The following is a 19,391-nucleotide window of genomic DNA, read 5'->3' as shown; positions in this document are numbered from 1 at the left end:
GCTTTATCAAAATTAAATACTTTTGTGCATCAGAGGACACCATAAGAAAATGCAAAGACAGTCTACAGAATGGGAGTAAATATTTCCAAACAACATACAAGCTGAGGGACTTATATCCAGAATACATGAACAAACATAATTATAACACAAATAACCCAGTTGAAGGGTTAACCCAGTTGAATAACCCAGTTGTGATGGCTCCCATCACAATCTCAGATAATAACAAGAGTTGATGAGGATGTGAAGAAATTGGAACCTTGATACATAACTGGTGGGAAGGAAAATGGTGCAGCTCTTTCAGAAAATAGCTTGGCAGTCTTGAAAATATTACACATGAAGTTATATGACCTAACAATTCTACCTCTAGGTACATATATACCCCAAGAGACTTGAAAATAAATGCCCACACAACAACCTATACACAAATGTTCATAGTCTTACTCATTATGGCCAAAAAGTTAAAACAACCCCAAACTCCATCACCTGATGAATGGGTAAACAAAATGTGGTACATCCATCCATTCAGTGGAATCGTATTTCGCAATAAAAAAGAACAGAGTGTATGTTATAACATGGAAGAACCTTGAAAACATTATGCCAAGTGAAAGAGGCCAGTCACAGAAGACAGTATAGTATATGATTCTATTGATATGGAGTGTCCAGACAAAACAAATTGACAGAGACAGAAAGCAGGTTGGTGGATGCTGGGAGGCTGAAGGGGTTGGAGGGATTGGGGAATGACTGCTAACACCTATGGGGTAACTTTATGAGTTGATGAAAATGTTCTAAAATGATTGTGGCGATGGGCACACAAACCTGTGATTATACTAAAACCACTGAATTGTATGCACACTTTAAACAGACGAATTGAAAGGTATGTGAATTATGTCTCAACAAATCAGGCTCTTTGAAAAAAGAAAACTATAAAAACAATCCCAAAAGACACAGAAGTATACTCGAAAGAGACATCCCTTGGTTTCGGTTAAAATAGCTCAACATTGTTAAGATGACAGTTCTCCTTATGTTCATTTATAAAGTTAATATGATTCCCCCAAAATAGAAACAAGCTTTTTTCTTGTTTTCTGTAGCTAGACAAATAGATGCCAACGCTTTTATGGAAAAATAAACACTCAAAAATCACTAGTAAAACACTGAAATGAGATATGAGAGATGACAAATATCAAAACTTACTGTGGGGCGTCTTGAACAAAGATAATGTGGCTCTGGCAAATGAATAGGCAGACCAATGTAGCAGAATAGAAGGTACAGAAGTCAGTACAACCACCCAGGAAATCTAGTATACGATAAGCAGTCAAATGGCTGAGGCAAAGAAGGACTTTTTAACATGATGTTGGGATGACCGTACAGCCATATAGAGACTCGCTCTGTTGGTGAGGTTATGGGAAGACAAATACCACTACAGAGAAGGGGAAATAGTATAACCCCTCTGAATGGGGCATTTGCCAATATCTAATGAACGGTTTGTGCATTTACCTTTCAACCTAGCACTCCAACTTCTAGGAACTTACCCTAAAGATATCTCCAGAAATAATATGCATGCTTAGATATGTCCCTTCTTCACTGTACCATTATTTGTATTTGTAGAATATTGGAAGCTACCTGAGTGCCCAAACAGAGAAGACCGATTGAAGAAACCATGATACTTACAGTCGATTCCTAGGAAGCAATAAAAAGGAGTGAGGAATATCTTTATGAGCTAATTTATAATAATTTCCAGGGTGTATTATTAAGCTTTAAAAGCAGGGGTGCCTGGGTGGCTCAGTCAGTTAAGTGTCCAGCTTCAGCACAGATCATGATCTTGCGGTTCGTGGGTTTGAGCCCCGCGTCGGGCTCTGTGCTGACAGCTCAGAGCCTGGATCCTGCTTCAGATTCCGTGTCTCCCTCTCTCTCTGCTCCTCCCCAGCTCATGCTCTCTCTCTCTCTCAAAAATAAATAAACATTAAAAAAAATTTTTTAAAGCAAGGTGCAAAAGCAAATCTCTAGTATGTTACATTTTGTGTAATAAAGACAAGAAATAAAATAAAATGGATTTGCTTCTTTTAGTAAAAGATCATCATAAGAACAATAAATCAGAAAACAATGAAATTGTTTGCCTGTAAAAAATTGGGTGAGGAAACAGGTAGAAAGGATAACAGAGGGAGGGACAATTTTGAGGGTATCTTTTGGGGTAGTTTTGCCTTCTGGATGCATGTTTATGTTATTTATATATGTTCAAAAATAAAATTAAGGGGCACCTGGCTGGCTCAGTCAGGAGATCGTGCAAGTCTTGATCTCAGGGTCATGAGTTCAAGCCCCATGTGGGGTATAGAGATTAATTAAATAAAGTTTAAAAAATAATAACAAACTAAGCATAAGAAAAAAGTTTAAACCCGTAACTAGATGCAAACAGAAACAAATAAACCCAACTGGGTGTCAAATGCATGACGTAACCACATGAAGAGGGAGGAAGAAGTAAACCAAATAATTTGTATAGAGTACTTAGATATACCTTTAGTTGAATGCAAACCATAAGCTGGGGAAAGAACACCAGGAAAAGATGAAACACAGTGGCCAATAAACATTTAAAAATATTATCTTTATTGCTAAATTTACAAATTAAATTAGCAAAATATTTGATATTTAATATCCAGTGTTAAAGAGTTTTTTGGAGAATATAAATTATACAACCTTTCTGGAAAGGGATTTGGAAATATATATCATTTTTTTTTAACGTTGATATCCTTTTTTTTTTTTTTCAACGTTTTTTATTTATTTTTGGGACAGAGAGAGACAGAGCATGAACGGGGGAGGGGCAGAGAAAGAGGGAGACACAGAATCGGAAACAGGCTCCAGGCTCCAAGCCATCAGCCCAGAGCCTGACGCGGGGCTCGAACTCACGGACCGCGAGATCGTGACCTGGCTGAAGTCGGACACTTAACCGACTGCGCCACCCAGGCGCCCCAACGTTGATATCCTTTGACCCAGAAATCCCAACCCTTTGAACTTTTTTTGTAAAAATATTTAGTGATGTATAATTAAATCTATGCATTAGAATATCTTACCAGAGCTATTTCTAAAAAATAAAATTGAAAAAATATATACAGGTACAAGACTTTGATTAAATCACAAGATAGCCATGAAATAGAAGGTGCCACAGTCATTAAAATAACAGTGTAAAAGAATGTTTCATGTCATGGAAAAGTACAAAATGGTATGTGTAGTATGATTCAAATTTTGCTTAAAAATATGTGTGAGAGACAAACAACCCAAGAGGAAAAGGGTCAAAAATATAAGCAGACATTTTACAGAAGGGCAAACACATATGGCAAGCGTATGTATGAAAAGATCCTCAAGTTATTTAGTATTCAGGAAAATGCAAATTAATACTACAATATTATAAACCCACTAGAGAGGCAGAAATTGTAAAGTCTGACAATTCCCAGGGGTGCCTGGGTGGCTCAGTCGGTTGAGTGTCTGACTTTGGCTCAGGTCATGATCTTGCAGTTCTTGAGTTCAAGTCCTGCATCAGGCTCACTGCACAGAGCCCACTTCAGATCCTCTGTCCCTCTCTCTCTCTGCCCCTCCCCAGGTTGCTCTCTCCTCTCACTCTCGCTCTCTCTCTCTCTCAAAAATAAATAAACATTAAGAAAAAAATGTATGATGATGATTCCAAATGTTGGACAGGAGGTTGATCAGTTGGAAGCTCTTATGTACTGATTCCCGGGAATGTAAATTGGTGCAGCTAGTTTGGCAATGCTTCATGAAGCTGAAATTTTGCATGCTTTGTAGCCAATGATTTCACCCCAAAGACTTCTTGACACATTTTCCAAGAGACATGTACAAGTGCTGCTCATAATGGCAAAAGACTAAGAACAATCCAAGTGACCAGCAAGAGAAGAATGAATGCATAAATTGTGGGTATCTCCACAATGGAAATATTAAGCAACAGCCACAGTGAAAGAATTGTATCTACACAGAACAGCTTGGATAAAGTGACCCAATGTGCTTTTGAGTGAAAAAAGCAAGAGACGTATGATTACGGCATGATACCATTTTTATAAAGCTTAAAATCAAGTAAACCCAAACAATTTATGAATTCACTTTTTAAATCCACAATTTATAAAATCACTTTTATAAAGCAAGGGAATAATAAACCCAGACTAGGAGAAAATAGTTACCCTGTGGGAGGAAGGCTGGGAGAGCATCAGGTAGTTAATTGCAATAGTAAATTACAGTTATTGCCAATTACTCATAATGTTTCGTTTCTCAGTGTTTGTGTTAAAAAAAAAAAAAAGCTAGAGGGAAAAAGTTTGTAGGGGTGTGTGTGTGTGTGTGTGTGTGTGTGTGTGTTGTCCTTCCTGAAGAAAAGATGGGAAGAACAGAAACCAAAATATTAGCAGAGATTATCTCGGGGCGGGGTGGGGGGGATTAGGAGTGATTTTAATTTTCTCTGTATTTGTTTATATTTTCAAACTGTTAAATGAGCATGCACTTTTTTGAGAACAGGAAAAAATAGTTTTCAAAATCTCTCCTAGAATCTGTCTCATTTTCATTCGTCAGCTTGAACATCCAAGTCTTAATTTCCACGGTTATAAATGATCCGAGGGAGAGGTACGCAGTGGAATCTCCAAGGTCGTTTGTGACACCAAGTTTGGCCAGGTAGTGAGCTGACAGCAGTGGAAGTAAAGCTACAGAAGGATGTTAGCGAGCTGCGTGGGAGGCCAGACGCCTGCCAGCTGAGCGTCAGTGTGGGCAACAAGAAGATAATCACAGCTCAAGGAAAATAATTTAATGAACCTGAAAACCATTTCTTGAAGTTCTGAATCCACAGCCCTGCCCTTCAATCCCCACCAAAAATCCCTAATAACATGCAGATAAGAATACTGGAAACGGGGCGCCTGGGTGGCGCAGTCGGTTGAGCGTCCGACTTCAGCCAGGTCACGATCTCGCGGTCCGTGAGTTCGAGCCCCGCGTCGGGCTCTGGGCTGATGGCTCAGAGCCTGGAGCCTGTTTCCGATTCTGTGTCTCCCTCTCTCTCTGCCCCTCCCCCGTTCATGCTCTGTCTCTCTCTGTCCCAAAAATAAATAAATGTTGAAAAAAAAAAAAAAAAAGAATACTGGAAACAAAATATCACAATCCCATCCTTGTATCAAATTATAGTAAATTCACGCCATAATGAGTGTCATTCTGTTCTCTGGCACTCACGGACGATGTGAAAGGACTGGAAAGGGTTCAATAGAGAGTAATTAAAATGACAAGCAGAAAGAGTGTTCTTTACATGATGACAAGCAAAAACCAAACTCTGGCCTTCGGGGGAGGATGAGGGTTTAGATGCGACATGCCAAAGGTGTGCACAGTCGGGTCAGATGCGGTCACCAAATCTTGTAATCCCGGCAGGTAGGGCTGGCTGATGGTGGTTGAAAGAGGCAAATTTGGAAGAGATAAAAGGGAAAGGCTGTTTTGCACAGTGGGTAACAATGTGGAAATCCTTCCCCCCAGAGGCTGAATCATTGGTTCTCGGTCTTGTCCAAACGTGAAATGAAGACGGCATAGAAGACCAACTGGGAGGCTGGCTGGGGATGGGATGGCCAGGAAGAGGGTGGTGCTAAGACAGGGGTGTTCTCACTCTCCATAGTATCATGTGAGGTCTGAGTCTATGACAAATTGCGTGGAAAACCTTTCTGAATGAAACTTTCTGGGGTGCCTGGGTGGCTCAGTCGGTGAAGCGTCAGACTCTTGATTTCGGCCCAGGTCATGATTTCACGGTTCATGAATGAGAGCCCCCTGGCAAGTTGTGTGCTGACAGCTCAGAGCCTGCTTGGGATTCTCTCTCTTCCTCTCTCTCTCTGCCTCTCCCCCTCTCCCTTGCTCACTCTCTCTCAAAATAAGTAAACTTAAAAAACAAAAATAAAAAAGGGACTTTGTAAGATTTACATTATGGACAGCAATCGTGTTCTTCAACAAAACTGTCCAGGATGGTGCCGGGATGAAGAGACAGCTACACTGAGCCGCCAGGGTATTTTCTGTGTGCCGATGATCACGCGAAGAACTCCCATCCTGCCCTACAGAGGGAAGCTCAGGAGGCTGAAGCTCAGGATGCCAGAGCTCACATGGCACACTAGAGAACCTCCAGAATTTCCCCAGGAAGGCAACCCAGGGGCCACAGTCTCCAAGGGAGGGTATCTCTTAGGTTTTCCTGGTTTCCCAAAGGCTAATTCTTTTTGTGGTGTTTTCAGACACCTCCAAAGATCAACAAATTCCATGTTGACCGAACTGTCTAAGATGGCTCAAGATTAGCAAATCCAGCTGTTCTCAATGTACCACTCACCTGGTATGCTTTTGGAAAAAGCCCCTACGTCTCGGACCCACCCTAGACGAACTGCATTTTTTTAAAGTGCCTGCAAGTGATCGAGTGTGCAGCCAAAGTGGAGAACCACGAGCTTCTCCATTAAAGTTAAAGTTAGTTATTTGAAGAGGTTCTGATTGTAGGAAGAGGGCAAAGGGCATTTGGGGATGAGCTCAGCGGAAGAAGCAAGGCGGCTCTGCCGGCTCCCCAGTGCCCGCACGTGCCTGCGTGCAACCCCGGGTTATCCCCACACGGGCGACAGGGGCAGGCATGCCGAGCTGCTTCACCTTCCTGAATGTCACCAGACCGCCTTGGACATTGGAAGATAAGTTTTTCAGGTCCCCGCTGTCACGTGAGGGAGGACAGAGAAGAGAGCTATGCGTGCCCCTTCCTCTTGTAGGCACTGCCTCTGTGCTCCTCTCTAGAACCAGAGAGAAGGATGCATGAGCCCAGCAAGCCCCAGGAACAGGAACGTGCTTTCTTGTCACCAGTGCTGAGCTGTCCCATCTCTTTTTTGCTTCTCCACATTTACCAGTTTCCTCATCTTGCGGTTAGCCCCTTCTGCTCCACGTCGGCACAATTACGTTCCTCCTCTCAGCATTTCAGCGCTCAGCCTGTGGCAGCCTCCACCTCTTCCTGTTCCCCATAGCGACTCCTTCTAGGGCTTGGATCACCACTATTGAGTGCTTCTCCGGGCCTACTCAGGGGCTTCTGTGGCTTCAGTTCAGGTCATATTAAGGGTGCTTCCAGCATTGGTTAGGACAACTGTATACCAGGAAAGTTCTTCCTTTTCCTCACATGACAAAGTCTCCATCGTTTGCAAAGATGCCCGAGCAAAGAGCCCAAATTGCAGAAAGGAAAAAAAAAAGTCACCCTTTGGAACTGGAGGGGCCACAACAGCTATAGCAAACCACGTGGAACGCAAGGAGGGCCAAGTCCCACACTCCATGTTGGCAACTGCCCCCACTGCCACCTGGGGCTCTGGGCTCCCCCTTGGCAGGACAGCCTCCCACCTCCTCCATTTCTCCCTTATGTATGCAGTACTCGCTCTTTAATGCCCTGCATGGAAAACCACTGTAGAGTGAGGAAACTTCCAGAAACAAACTTCACCCACAATCTCAGGTACCCACATGACCCTCAGTGTCATTTGCTGAGGCTTTGAAAGGCATGTCTATCACCCCACTTATTTCCCCAGTCTTTTTTTGTTCCCCACCTCCAGATCTACGTACTCCCTTCCGCACATTGAATGTTAATTTCCTACCTCATTTACTGGACTCCGTCCCTTCATAGATGCTAATACCACTTACATCATCCTTTACTGTCTCCATCAATATCTGTCCATACCCTGTTTCTAGATCTAACTCAAACTTCACCTTCTCCAAGGAGATGGCTGTCTTACAACTAACTTCACTGCATTCTGACCACATCTGTGTTGTATCTCCTACCCCGCCAGGCCCAGTTGTAGTGTATTGATTTTTACATTTGTTGACATGTTGATTAAGTAAGTAGTTTGGGTTGTTTCATATACACCCATTATGCTTCCTCAACTAGATTTCAAGTTCCCCAAAACCCAGGACTCATGGTCAGAACACAAAAGAGCTGTGGCTATAAGAGATGAGATGTAGGCCTTGGGTTTGGGTTGGACCTCAGAGGGTCTGTACCTGGCCGGGATGCCGGTGTTACATGTGATTATGATGGATGAGACTGTATTCTATATGTAGACTACCATATCTTAAACATTCTCACCAGTCAGCATCCTTTCACGGCTCTTCAGAAATCTGGAAAAGTCATGTACCTGAGGAGGTTGAGAACCTATGTTTGGTGTTTGGTGAGAAACCTGAAAGAAGAAAAACATGCCAACACTACACAAATTACAATGCCCTGCACTGTGTTTCTAGGACTTTCTCACTAACAGCTAATATTTAATGCGCACATACTGTATATGAGCCTATGAAATAGAAGGTGGGATAGAAAACAGACCTGGAAATCATCTGCTTAAAGAAGCTTACAGACCCTTCCTCAGGTGGCTGGGAAGATGGTGGACGTTCAGACTGAGCGTGCCTACCAAAAGCAGCTGACCATCTTTCAAAATAAGAAGAGGGGGGCGCCTGGGTGGCGCAGTCGGTTAAGCGTCCGACTTCAGCCAGGTCACGATCTCGCGGTCTGTGAGTTCGAGCCCCGCGTCGGGCTCTGGGCTGATGGCTCAGAGCCTGGAGCCTGTTTCCGATTCTGTGTCTCCCTCTCTCTCTGCCCCTCCCCCGTTCATGCTCTGTCTCTCTCTGTCCCAAAAATAAATAAACACTGAAAAAAAAAATAAAAAAAAAATAAGAAGAGGATCCTGCTTAGAGAAATTGGCAAGGAGAAGTTTCCACAATACTACAAAAACAGTCTGGGCTTTTGAGATGCCCACGGAGGCCACTGAGGACACCTATAGTGACAAGAAATGCCCCTTTACTGGCAATGTCTCCATCTGAGGGCAGATTCTGTCTGGTGTGGTGGCCACGATGAAGATACAGAGGACCATTTTCATCCACTGGGACCACCTCCACTGCATCCCAAAGTACAACCGCTTCAAGAAACACCACAAGAACATATCCATGCACCCGTCCCTTTGCTTCAGAGACATCCATGTTGGCGACATTATCACAGTGGGTGAGTGCCAGCTCTCAAGCAAGACTGTGTGCTGCAGTGTGCTCAAGGTCACCAAGGCCACTGGCATCAAGAAGCAACTCTGGAAGTTGTGAGACTAGACGCCTGCCCACACCAAAGAAAATAATTTTCCCAGTCAAAAAAAAAAAAAAAAAAAAAAGCTTACAGATGGCAGTGAATTAAACAGAAATGCTGACTTTAAAGAGAGACTATGTTAATTAAGTGCATTTATTTTTATTATTTTTTTGAAGAAATGCATTTCTTTTTTTATATTTCATTTATTTATATTTAAATGTTTATTTTACCCTTGAGAGAGAAAAAGAGAGAGTGCAAGCAGGGGAGGGGCAGAGAGAGGGACACAGAGGATCTGAAGCAGGCTCCATGCTGTCAGCACAGAGCCCAATGCAGGTCTCGAACTCAGGAACTGTGAGATCTTCACCTGAGCCAAAGTTAGACACTTAACCAACTGAGCCACCCAGGTGCCCCTATTTATTTATTTTTGAGAGAGAGCGTGAGAGCGTGAGTGGGGGAGGGGCAGAGAAGGAGGTGAGAGAGAATTCCATTCAAGCTCCACGTTGTCAAAGCCCAATGCGAGGCTTGAACCTACAAACCTGAGCCAAAATCAAGAGTTGGTTGCTTAACTGACTGAGCCACCCAGGTGCCATAGTGTACTAAAAAAAATTTTTTTAATGTTTATTTTATTTTTGAGAGAGAGAGAGCACGCGTGCAAGCAGTGAAGGGGCAGAGATAGAGGGAGACACAGAATCCAAAGCAGGTTCAAGATTCTGAGCTGTCAGCACAGAGCCCAACACAGGTTTAGAACCTACTAACCGCGAGATCGTGACCTGAGCCAGAGTCAGACACTTAACCGACTGAGCCACCCAGGTGCCCCTCAAGTGCATTTTAGTAGAGGTTCAAAGCACTAGGAGAGCCCAAAGGAGAAGACCCATTCAGTCTAGAGGCATGGTAAAGTAGACTGTAACAGTGATGGTCCCCAATGGGTCATGCCTCGTGGTGCACGTGCCCTTGTGTGTTGGGACAAATGGCACACATGACAGAAGCAGAGGCTTGGGAAATACTTGCACGGTAGGACTTGCTCTCTTGAAACACTGCCCTGTGACCATAATGTAAGGAAGCCAGTCTAGCCTACGAAGAGGCCACAGGGAGGAAAACGGAGACAGTCTCACTGTTGATTAGCTCCTACTGCCAGACGTGGAGTAGGCCATCTACGACATTCCAGTCCGGTTGATCTTACAGTTTAAGTGCAGCCACGTGAGGGGCCCTAGTGACACCAACAAAGGAGCCTCCCAGTTGACCTGTGAAGATGAGAGGAATAATAATTAAGACTCAAAGTTTGGAGTGATTTGTTTCGCGCCAATAGATAGTGTACAGAAACTGGTACCTGGAAGGAATTAGCACCTTAACAAAAATATGAAACATGTAGTATTGGCTTTGGATTGTGTGGCAAAGGAAGGCTGGGAGGGGGGGCAGGAGGTTTTGGGGGGAAATCTACTGCAGGAGGGGAAAGGCGGCACCTGTGTCTTCTAGCAGTGAAACGGCCCCAGCAGGAATTTAGAAGGTAGAAAACTGGCCTAATAAGCTTATGATTCGGACTCAGGGAATTTCCGGGCAGAATGTTAAAAGCGTAAATTGTCTTTTTTAGCAGCTTTTGCCATAAGGGACAGCAAGGAGGAACTGTTCAGCATCCCAGCAGAATTTAGAAGGAAGACGGGAGGTGTGGGGTGTGCTGGCTGCCAGAGTCAAGTGTTTCGTATTTCTAGTCTCTCTAACCCACAGGAGTCTCCAAGGAAGACATGGATGGCTTCAGGGTAAAGATCAAATCAAGTTTGAGGCTGTGACTCTTTGTTAAGACCTCAGAAAGATATAAGGTGGTGCTAGTAGCTCTCTCTGGAAAAGGAGCTTCTAAGAATCTTGAGGTCATTTGCCCTGTGGCTCGCTGACATGCTGCCCAAAGTGGAGGGAGGACCATCTCTAAAATAATTGTGGGAATGGCTTTTGTCTAACAAAGTAGACTCTTCTCTGACAGATTTAAAAAAAAAAAAAAAAAAAAAGCCGACATCGTTTTAGGGGAGTCCTCAGACAGGGAGAATTCAAAATGAAAAAAGCCTCCCTCCCCCCTCAGCTCCACACGATCTAAGGGCAGAAAGAGCTACTCAGCTGCAGACACAGTTCTTACAGACCCGGAAGAGTATCTCTGAAGCTAAGAGGCACAGAGAACAATCGACTGAGGAATCACTCCCAGCGAGCTAGCAGGGCCCTGGCGCACGAGCATCCTTACCTCCAAAGTAGAGAGCCTCGACAACACGGATCCTGCTCGGTTCAGAATTGCCCAGTCACTGTGTGTCTCCCTCCACTCCCTCCTGGGACCTGAGTGTTTACCAAGGTCGTCCAGCCCTCTCTCACCACTGTGAGATGTGAGGCGAGGAGATGATTCTCTTTTTAGTTCACCGTCCTTTACCCAAGGAGAGCCAGGGAGGAGCTGCAAGCGAGGAGCCTTGCACAAACCAGAACCTGATTGGATCCGGAGGCCCTCCTCTGTGAGCCTGGGCCCCTGATTGGATGAGGTGTGCGGGCACCTGTAAGAGTGAGGGTATCCCACGTGCAAGGGATGTGAGCCATTTGTTAGAGGAGTGGTCCTCTTAACCATGCCTCCCAGTATACCCACTAGGTATCTCCCAGTATCCCCGCTGTGTGTGTCTCCCTCTCCCATAGACTTTCAGTGCGGCCTTGGGATTTGCTTTGGCCAGTGGGACAATGACGCACCAGAGGCTTGACGGGCACTTGCACGTTAGAACATCGCCCTGAGATGCCACGTAATGAAGACCATCGGCTTACTGGAGGAGGAGAGACCACATGAAGGGGAACGGAGGTGCCCCAGGTGTGAGCCAACAACTGCCAGACATCTTGACCATCAGCCCCTCCAGCCCCTCCTACCCTATGTTGAATGAGTATGTTCAGGTGAAACCAGCAGAGGAACTACTCAGTCAATCCACAGAATCATGGGAAATTCTACATCATTGCTAGTTTGAGTAAAAAGTTTCAGGATGGTTTTGTTAGGCGGCAATAGATAACTGACTCACGGGAAGATTTAAAAAAGCCTTCTTGGAAGAGCTGGTACTTAAAGATGAAAGAGTGAGTGCATAGAAGGCCACAGAAAGGTTATTCCTGGCACCGCAAGGTAGGAGGCATGGGGGTAAGCGTAGGCATGGGAAGGGGGAGGACAGGGAATTACAGGGCACTTCATGCTTAATATGCCACAGTCTGTGGGAATTACACCCAGAAAGGGTAAAGAAGTCCCCCTTTTTGGAAAATAAGTCTTCCATTACTCATCAGAGGTCTTGGCTTAGCTGTGGGGGTCTTAGAGGTCTGGAGCTTTCCCACTTCTATTGACCAAACATATGCCATACAGGAGATTGTCCGGGTTGGCGGTGGCCAGAGGACAACGCGCTGTCACTTCTCGGCTGCATTAATGGGAAAGAAACAAACACCCACACTGCACCAGCTGGACGTGGCTCAAAGGCCGGGGGCAGTGTGCGGGGCTCAAAGGCCAGACACTCAAGGCTTACTGTATATGTGCTATTGTTTTCAGACCATGCAATGCTGAACACTGTACATAATTTCTCTGGGTTTCGTGTCTTCATTTGTAAAATGAGCAGGTGTCCGCCAACTCTGAAAGCCTATATAAGGTCCTAGGAAGATATTTTAATGCATAAATAAATATGTAAGTGCCTCCCACATAGTAAGCAGCCAAATATTTGTTGAATCTGAGTAGGCATTAGCAACAAAATGGACTCTGGTAGCACTGAAATACTATTCTCTGTAAGTCAGTACAACACTTTTGGAATGCAAATGGGAATAAGAATCAAGAGTCATAAAAATGTTTGTTCTTTGACTTTGTCATCCCATCCTTGGGAATTTATCCCAAGGAAATAATTAAACATATGATAAAAGCTATATGCATCACCACCAATGTCAAAAAAAAAAATTCAGCACCAATCTGAATATGCAATAAAAAGATAAATTTTTGCCTGGGCAATATTCTATAGCCATTACAAGAAATATTCTGAAAGGTGTAGAATCACAGGGAAGTGTTCAGGATTCCCTAATTAGGGGAATATGATTGATATATATATATATATATATATATATATATATATATATATATATATTTAATATATATTATATATATATATATTATATTATGTAATATATATAATATATATTATGTATATATTATTTCTGGAGCTGTATAAAAATGGACCCTGCCAGAAAGAAACATGCAAACATGAAAATCGTTGTATAAAAGAGCTGAGATCATAGTGAAGGTTGTTCTTCTTCCTTATATGCTGCCTTTATAGTAAAGTTTTTTAAAACTTCATTGTCCCTGCTCTTCACCCTGGTGAGTAACCGGGTGTCCCTGTGGGAATGAGAGAAAGCCCACCACGTGTGCTCTGGGAGTGGCCTGGGGCCTTCCACGCCGCAGGAGCCCTGACAGAGGCACAGGCCCCTCCTGATAGCATCCAGGAGACCCACCAGGGACGCAGAGGGGCTGACCAGGAAGAGGGGCAAGCTAGCAAAGGGTAATTTAGACTCTCTGTAACTCCATCAAAGGAAGAAAGTATAACAAGGCCACGGTGAGAGACCCTGAGGTGCCCCATGTTGTGCCAAGATGGTTGTGGCAGGAGACCAGAGAACAAGGAAACGGCACTGCCAGAGAGGTGACCTGACCAAGTGTTTTGTTGGTGGAAACCAGAGAGAGGCACTGACAGAAGTGACATCGCCTCACCCCCCACCCACCCCCATCTGAAGTTAAGATCATCTTCTTCATTCAAACTAACCAGTAGTTTTGAGCATCTACTTTGCATAAGACGCTGAAGAGGACACAAAGATGACTAAGACAGGGTTTCTGTTGCAAGGAGCTGGCATCCCAGCACGGGGTGGGGGAGGGGGAGAAGAGAGAGAGAGACACAGACACAAAGAGACAGAGAGGATTATTCCACAAGGCAGAACACCTAAAAGTGGGGGAACCACTGCTACCAAAGTCAGGAGGAGGAAGAGACCATGTCCGGCCAGGAGGATCACTTGCCTGGCCCTTAAAGGATGGGTTTTGTCGGAGATGACCCCTGGGGAGGTGTTTCAGGCTGCGGAGCCGGTGGAAGCCAGATGGCAGAGGTGGGGAAGCCCCTGGTGCACTTGGGCAGCGGTGAGCGGTCTGGTGAGGCTGGTCCAGAGCATGCAGAGCGAGGGCAAGGAGAGATTTGGTGGGAAGGGGGAGTGGAGCCAGGAAGGGTTCATAGCTCCAGTGGTCTGCCAGGCTGTGCTTTCAAATAAGGCACCAGGGCGCCTGGGTGGCTCAGTCAGTTAAGCATCAGACTCTTGATTTCGGCTCAGGTCATGATCTCACATTCATGGGATCAAGCCCCACGTCAGGTTCTGTGCTGACAGTGTGGAGGCTGCTCGGGATTCCCTCTCTCTCTCTCTCTCTCTCTCTCTCACTCACTCAAAATAAATAGTTTTTAAAAAGAGAGAAATACAAACTGAGGGTTGATGTGGGGTGGGAGGGAGGGGAGGGGAGGTGATGGGTATTGAGGAGGGCACCTTTTGGGATGAGCACTGGGTGTTGTATGGAAACCAATTTGACAATAAATTTCATATATTGAAAAGAAAAGAAGTTAAAAATAAATAATTCTTTGAGAAAAAAAATAAAAAGAGAGAAAAAAGAATAAGGCACAGTGACAGGACCTTGGAGACAGAGTGGGGAAGACAGGAAGGAGTGGCCTGGCTAGGGAGGAGCCAAGAGAGCTTGATACAGCGGGGGTGTCTGCAAGTGAGCAGAAAGGAAAAGATAGGAGGAAGGTCACAGGGGCAGAACTGATAGGGTTTGGTGATTGACTGGTGTCGGGTGGGAGGAAGGAGTCGTAGATGATTCCGGGGCTAAAGCCCCCTGAGACAGAGCCCTGGGCATGCTGGCAATGGGGACAGGAAACGGGCTGGATGAGGAGGTGAAAGCGAAGGGTTAGCTTGGGAAGCAGTGAGTTCGGTGCAAGTGGCCCAGTCCAGCCAGAGGCTTGAGCGACCAGGCAGGACTTCGCGGGAGAGCCAGCCATTCAAAGGCTGTAGCTGCAGAGGCAGAAGTGTCTGACAAGAGGGCTGAAGGCAGAAACTCATGGCACGATCTGTTGACATCAGAGGAGAGGAAGCAAATGACGAGAAAAGTGGCAGAACTGAGAGTGCAGAGGAGAGCAGGGTCCCGAGGCTTGGATGGAAAGTGGCGACTGTCCTGTGCAGGGCGAGGCAGGGGCGGTGGTCTCAGAAGAAGAGTTGAGGGTGGGCAGAGCCAGGCTGTGAGAAGCTGAAAGCATGGTCACAAAACGGAGACAGGCTTTCATAACTTTTTCATTACGTTTGGCAGTAAGGAGAGGAGGGCTGGGTGGCAAGCTGAAGGGGGTTCAGGGTCAAGGGAAAATGGGTTTTAGGGTGTATACCTTTGAACGTGTTTGTAGGTAAGAGATGGTGAAAAAGGGCAACGGAGCCTCACTGCCCTGGAGAAGAGGGGACGGGGTAGTGGTGAAGTCAGCTGTAGCAGAAAACAAGTACTTGGTCCTCCAAGTCAGTGCTGTTTAAAGACAGTTGTTTTTTGTTTTTTGTTTTTTTAATGACAGAAACTTCCTTCAGGCAAACCTTACTCAGAACCACAATATCCAGGGGCCCCTGGGTGGCTCAGTCGGTTAAGCATCCGACTTCAGCTCAGGTCATGATCTCGTGGTTCGTGAGTTCCAGCCCCGCGTCGGGCTCTGTGCCGACAGCTCGGAGCCTGGAACCTGCTTTGGATCCTGTGTCTCCCTCTCTCTCTGCCCCTTGCCCACTCATTCTGTTTGTGTGTGTGTGTGTGTGTCTCTCTCTCTCTCAAAAATAAACATTAAACATTTTTTTAAAAAACCGCAATATCTAAAATCATTGATGCTGAGTTATAATAAGGAACTAGCAGGCCACGGAAGGCCCTCATCCTCCTGGGGCATCAGCTCCAAGTAAAACAGAAAGTGAGGAGACAAGATGGAGAAGAACATAAAGTCAGTGACAGAGAAAAGTGAGAGATCTTGCTGCAGGCTTTGTGGGGTTGTTGAAAAACTTAGAGCTTAATGAAAGAAAGAATTTGGAAGAGTCATGGTGGAGAATGAGCTACTGATAGCACTTGAGCTGGAAAACATGGGATTTCTGAGCAACAGGGAGGTCCCCACTGAGTTAGAGCCTGAATCGCAAGTACAGCTGGCTGGCATATGGCTTTCCTCCAGCAAGGCCACGGCTGCAGCAGAAACAGCCTGGAATGGTCATTATCCAGGTTGGGCGCTGGCACAGTCTGACGGGAGGCTGGGACGTGAGGGCATCTCAAGAGCATTCAGGGGCATGGTACAGGGGGTCAGCCTTCTCTGGGGTCCCCTATTTGCCAAGCCAGACAACAGGGCCTTCCTTTATGCCCGGGGATGCACACCTTTGGCTGCGATTGGTGGGAAACAAGGATCCTTTAAGGGACAGGACACCAACAGCTTTGGACTGAGATTTTCAGTGAAATATTCGGCACAATTTTAAAAATTATAGTAAATTGTACATGACATTAAATTTGCCATTTTAGCCATTTTACGAGGTACCGTTCTGTGGCATTAAATAATTTACATCCTTGTGCAATCATCACCACCACCCACTTCCAGAACTTTTCCATCATCCCCAACTGAAACCATCTGTACCCATTAAACACCACTCTTCCATTTTCCCCTCCATCCCAGCTCCTGATAACCACTGCTCTACTTTCTGTCTCTCTGAATTTGATTACTCTAGGTGCCTCCTACTGGGGAAACCATACGAGGTTTATCTTTTTTGTGACCGGCTTCTTTCACTTAGCATAATGTCTTCAAGGTTCATCCATGTTATAGCCTATGCCAGGATTTCTGTCCTTTTTACGGCCGAATAATATTCCATTGTATGTGTACACATCTTGTCTACCCATTCATCAGTGAGTGGACACATGGGCTGACTCCACCACTGGGCTCCTGTGAATAACACCACTGTGAACTCTGGGGTACAGATATCTGTAGTCCCTGTTTTCATTTCTTCTGTGCATGTACCCAGGAGTAGAACTGTTCATGGTGTATTCTTCAAAACGATACACATAACTGAATAAAAGTAGATCAATACAACTTTGACCAAAATCGGTGGCACTGGACGTGCAGAAGGTCAGAACAAGGAGGCCCGGGTGCCAGCACCCTTGCCTGGGCAGGACTGATGGCAGCCGCTCACACCCATTTCTAGAGCCCTAGGCTAGGATGTCCGGTCGGTCTTTTAGGATTCAAGGCCTGACCCTAGAAGGATACTTGATTATTTCAGTTTCAGGAAAGAAAGGAGCCATTCCAGGCTTCCAAGTCACCATTTCTGGAGGCAAACGCACACACACAGCTGTGTGAAGCAGGAAGTTCACAGACAGCTGTGGTTTGAGCACAGGTGATAAGAACAGGTCAGTCCTAAAAATAAAGCCCAGTTGTGAGGGGGGACCCTAGCCTTCCCTTTCTGGTGTTATTTATGGGTCAAAGCACACAGGCTTTGGAACCAAGACAGGCTTCTGTTTAAATCTGTGCTCCCACTAGAGTTGGCTCTGTTAGCTTGGGCAGGTCATTCTGTCCCCCTGATTCTCAGTTTCCTCATCTGTAAATTGAGTGGCTGAAAGGACTAAACGATAAACGTATGCATGAATGACCAACGCAGAGTCTAGCACGCGGTGAACTCTCAGTAAATGTCGATTTCCTCCTTTTCCCACCTCAGTGGCCCCCCGGCCTCCACCCTCTTCTGGACTTCAGGAGCCTAGGAACCCTCGGCCTCTCTGGCACCTTCCCACAGAGCTTTAAGCTACCAGAAAAACAAAGAGGCAGAAACACTGCACCTTTGCCTTCTAGTGGTGAAAGAAGCCCATTGCAGGCACATGCAACGAAGTACACGTTCATACTTTATTGGTTGATGAATCAGAGGTCCGGTCTAATTTACAAATGCATATCTGAGTCATCAGCAATACAGCACTGTAACTAGAGTTTACTGCTTACTATTATTCATGATTAAATACTATAAAGCAGGATAATTAGGAGGCCTCATTACATATATCACATTTATTTGGTTTGACTGACTGACTCCAACAGTAACTGTCCATATTTGGCCTCATGTTCATCCGTTTGTAAATGTCAAAGAGCTGATGGTTGAGAGGACTTCTTGAGTCCAGAGATATCCTAATGTCCTAGATCAGAGTACGGACCAGGACACCGTGGAGGTTGGGAAAGGTGTTATTTTGGAGATGATTCATGAAGGACCTAAATGACTGACGGTGAGACACACGTGTTGTTTTTCAGAAAGGCTGAAAACATGGGAGCTGGAAGGAGACTGAGTAGCTGCCAAACAAGGCATCCATAAGAGCTCCTGGGATGTCTGTCTACGTTCTGACTGGAGAGCAATGTTTTCACAGGCGGACGGGCTGGCTGAGGAGAAGTACGACTGGAGATAAGATGTGTTTGGAGGGTGGGGAGGACATGGCTCCTGGGGTGGGACTGGTAGCAGGTGAGAGAAGGCCCATAGAGTACAGGGCGGGGAGACGTTGACAAGATAGGAGAACGTGCAGGTTGGTGGATGTCACTCCAAGTAGCCACCTAGTGAGTTCCCCGACAGCCAGGCAGTATAAGGATGCAAAGTGGCCAGGGTCATGGTGGTCCATGAGCCAGAATCTGGGAGGCATGGAGCAGTCACACAGAAGCCCTGTTCCCCAAGAAGTGGGCAGGGTACACTGGTGGGGACCCAGCGATAGCATCAGGAGCACCTTCCAGCCAGAAAGTAGCCTTGACTACAAGTCCTAAGCTATGTCCGGAGGTTGTGTGTCTCACAGTTGCTCATTGTATCAGGGTAATCAGCATACTTGTCAAAATGCTAACTCCTAGGCCCCGTCCCAGATCTCTGGACCTTCATGGCATGGGGAGCCATGCATGGCATGGGGAGGGGGGAGGGGGGGGCTGTGCTAAGAATCTCTACTTTCAGTACCCCTCCCCCAGGCGATTCCTATGTCTATGCCTAAGGCTAATCAGCTCTCCCTGGACCAGCAGTGGGATGATCCCAGCCGGTTGGGCAGGGCCCAGGGGCCATAGCTATGGGATAAAGGATGGGAGGAGCAGGAAGTCTGTACACTACCCACTCCACAAAGCCCAGCAGCAGCCATGCTAGTCCTGGAACCTAACAGAAGTTCTACCACGTGCTGACCAGTGGGCTCTGGCTTTTGGACCTTGATGGGATACCATGTGATTCCTGCAATACTAAAAATGACACATGCCTCAACATTTTTTTCTTACGTAAG

General features: G+C 45.7%; 1 pseudogene; it reads left to right on the top strand.

The window, feature by feature from the left end:
- The first annotated feature begins 8,672 nt into the window (after positions 1–8,672).
- Positions 8,673–9,170, top strand: LOC123579746 (annotated as a pseudogene).
- Positions 9,171–19,391: the final 10,221 nt, after the last annotated feature.

This window comes from Leopardus geoffroyi, chromosome A3, assembly GCF_018350155.1.
Source record: "Leopardus geoffroyi isolate Oge1 chromosome A3, O.geoffroyi_Oge1_pat1.0, whole genome shotgun sequence".
NCBI lineage: Eukaryota > Metazoa > Chordata > Mammalia > Carnivora > Felidae > Leopardus > Leopardus geoffroyi.
This window is presented reverse-complemented; position numbering and strand designations above follow the sequence as displayed.